Here is a 3,969-nt window from a genome sequence, read left to right on the forward strand (position 1 = left end):
CGAGATCGAGAAGCAAACATTCTATGCTGACGTTCACTCGCGTCCTTTTGGACAGGCTTGCCATGAACCAGACGTACAGATTTTCGACACAGGATGAATAAAACATTTCTTGAGAGGTGCAGACAATCCATACCCACCAGTATCATTTTTCAAAATTCTCAAGCAGGCACAAAACTATAGACCCGTCTGGCTGGCAGATGTTCAACTGAACAACCGGCTAAGATAATGAATATTATGTAGTCGAAAATTCAACAAGCTAGGGTTATCTGTTCTCTCCGCCAAACGGTGAGCCTCGTTCCGTTGCAACTCTGAGCAGATCAGGACCCGGTCTTGCCCTTCAGCTTTTTTGCGCATTGCTAGTTTCACATTTTCATCGCTAGTCGGATAAGAAAGCATAATTTTGGTTGCATAGGTATGTAGTAGAGATGCACCACCCGTTGATCCAGTCTTGCACGCAGTTGCATAGGTATACAGCGGAGATGCACCACCCGCTCACTCGGTTTAGCATGCAAACATCTCAAAATGATGTAATTATAGCTTGTAAAGCATTATGCTACTTGCATTGAAAACCGAATATCGGTAGGCTGGTAATCATAACTCACGAAGTCTGCCAAAATAATTACTGACCTGGTTGGCCCGGGTATCTTGCGATACAAACTGTTTGTTAAGTCGACGTCAGAGCCTTTCGCGCTTAAAACTTGCAAAGCCATATACGTAACCTATCTGCACAACTATAGCCATGCCCATCCGCAACTATCTGCATATAGGCCCCAACCAACCGCTTATCTACTCGCTTTAAACGTTGTAACTCGAAATACATAGTGATGACCGTTCAACTGCAGGTTTAAGCTATTGTTCACGTGCTCTTTTACGTTGGAAATCTCCAGATCTATTACGCCCTTGCTAGCGCTTTCATGGCAGTATTACTAAACCGGGACATAATTTGGGACCAAAGCTGAGATGCACGGAAGCTGGAATGAAGAGGACTGAAACCCGAAACCCATGGAATGTCATCAGGTCTATTCACAAAGCCGTTATATTGTGCTCGGAAAATATTTTTCCTTCATCAAAATGCATTTTCGTCATTTCGGTAGTCGGCACATGTCCGTTACCTCGGTATATACAAGCAATAATTTGCAATCATCTAAGATTACTAGGAAATATGAATAGGACTCTGGGTCCTGAGGCCAAACGGCCACACAGGCTTAACTGTCAGGCAAGGTAAACCTCCCGCCGTACTGGTCAAACCTACTGGCACAGGTTGCCGACTACGTATAGCTCAATAGTTTAGTTTTGGCACAGTTTACATGAGACCAACGAACAACCCTGGTATCTGTTATAGTCTGGCCCTACCACGCAAACGCACCAGTTTTCATAACATCCTCTAGGCCTCTCAAACCCTTGGGTAGACGAACTGTCCGAAGAAATTTATTACTGCAGTTTAGTGCAGTTCAATTCGTGTAGTGTTTTCCTTGGACTCTTGATGATTTCGTCTTTCAACACAGTACAGGCCTTACCTGGACTGTCAACCTTTGTAAGCCCTTACAATTGCAAGTGCCGGCGGTACTATTGATGCTTGACTATATTGGAGGCATACTCATTTTGTAAAAAAGTACCCGTGTTCCCATTGGTACACAGTAATTCTACAATGCGTACTAAACTTACTGGTACGCTTCCTAGTCTTAGGCACTGCAATTTCCCTTTGGTTTGGGTGCCTCGGGGTTTGGGTTTAGAGCTTCGGGAAAAGGGTTTGGGTTTACTCGGCACACAGCGGAGTTAAAGCAAACTCGCACAGCGGCCACGTTCATGACAATTTTCCCTATCCAGCAGCTTGTGCGCCAGCCTGAAGACTCCTGCCATTGAGCATATGATCGTAGTACTGAGAGTATATATCTCTCGAATTTTTTGTTATCGGCAATTGCGATAATGGAATGGCACATCATTGCATTGCCAAAACGAAACGAGAAATGACTAGGACTGCACGTGAGACGGCAAGACCAACGTATGCCTGGTTCGGCTACTTTGCACGACGATACAACGAAATCAGTGATACGCATGGTTGAGGGTGATCTCTCAGAGCTCGGGCAGATATTTAGGATCGTCGCGGTATGAGAACTGAGCCAGCCAGCATGCGATACGACCTTGTGACGCATGTGCGCCTGGCGATTGATAAATATCTAAAATACAATGGATCACAAAATGGTCCATGGGGCACACCGCGAGCGACTAGTGCAGCTTGAATACCGTCTCGGACCTCTTGCTGCTGATTGCCAGACCGATGCTCAAGCAATTGTCATCAACCCAACACCGTCCAAGATTTCCCCGAAGTCGGCGATGATAGAAACTGTTAAACGCCTTGGACAGGTGACAGCAACTGGGAGGCCGCGTTGGAAAACCTTGCTGCTATGGGGACTGGTAGCTCAAAAGCTGAATACGGGCGGGTCTTCTTGCAAACTTTACAGGCGTCGTTATGATAGACTGATCAGCATTACCTGATTCATCGAAGCTACCCGACTTGAAAAGGGAAACCACCGTTACGATTTCACACTCCATGGAAGTATTTAACTGCACTGGCGTTTCACAGATGCGGATCTACGACAGGGGACGTCATCCCCAAACATGCCTGTCGTGATTCCGCCGTCACCACACGCTTAAAAAGACGTACGCCCCAGAGAACTGAACAGTGCTCGCACTGATAGATAATGCAGCCCAAACGTACCAGTTAGGAAACGAGGTAGACAAGGTCCCGACAACTGGGGGTCTGGATGGTTAACCTCCATCTCAGCTTTAACCCGAACCTGCCAAAGCGAAGTGGTCGGCGAGCCTACTTGCCTTCTCGGCGCTGCTCTCACTTGATGTCATAGCACCATCGACCGTTTGGTGGTACAGGGAGCATTCGGATGTCCGTCCATGTAGTTGTATGTGGGCATTCGCGAGGCGGCATGAGCGACTGTGATTTCACAAGATACACTTAGGCGCGATCTACGTAAGACCTCCCTGGCCGCTCATGTTCAGGGTGCTATTAAATACTTAAGGATATTTCTGGCTACTAAGGGACTACGTTTAAGGAACTAACTCCTCCTTGTCAGTGAAGAGCCGCCTGGTCATCGAGATGCCCGTCTGGGTGGACAGAACAGCACTGTGGCCCAGCGCCCCCAAAAAGCTTCTGGCTCCGCCCCAGGACCAAAGGAAACCCCGTCGCATAAAATGTTTTTGGTGATGCCAGCAAAGGAGCCTCTTGGGGTACTTCCACAGCGGTCACCCTAGACAACAAAGCCGATCTTTTGAAGAAAAAGTTGCAATACCTGGCTTCGTGATCCGAATGGGGTACTCCAAGAGGCACCGTATTCACGTCGTTATCTTCGTACTCAAATTCAAAGTTCCTTCCGCATTGCGCCACGCCGCCTTTAAGAGATTTGGTCCAATGATTTTCTTTCGCAAAAACTAAAATGAAACTTACTACAAAGAGCAACTTTTCAACCTGCCTCGTCTTAGGCGTAATGCCATGGACTACAACGCTATCACCAAATCTTATAAAAAGTCCGATGAGATATGTTCAGTGAGTTATTGACTAATCCACAGAATCTTAAAAAAACGAATCATCAGCACGTTCAAAACAACAAACCAAGCAGAAACACAACTCAGGTAGGTAATAGCTTACGTGTTCGTGTTGTCGGTCGCGAGATGCGAAGGTACAGACAGGAAGCTGCTTATTCTAAGCCGTGCTGACGAGAAAAACACAACAATAATCAGCGAAATAAGTAAGCTACTTAATCTGCCGATATAAACCGATATAACCACAACCTCAATTGCTGGAACAAAATAGCAGCGCCTCAACGCTTTCAGATCGTGTTTTGCGTTCGCCAAGGTCGCCAGCGGCCCAGGCGCGTGCAAAATCAATAACTACGAGAATGCGCAATGGTGGCAGCCTGGGCCGCTGGCATGGAGATTCGGTATTTTTACATCGCA

Source organism: Pollicipes pollicipes, unplaced genomic scaffold, assembly GCF_011947565.3.
Source record: "Pollicipes pollicipes isolate AB1234 unplaced genomic scaffold, Ppol_2.1 Scaffold_4740;HRSCAF=5597_pilon_pilon_pilon, whole genome shotgun sequence".
NCBI lineage: Eukaryota > Metazoa > Arthropoda > Thecostraca > Pollicipedomorpha > Pollicipedidae > Pollicipes > Pollicipes pollicipes.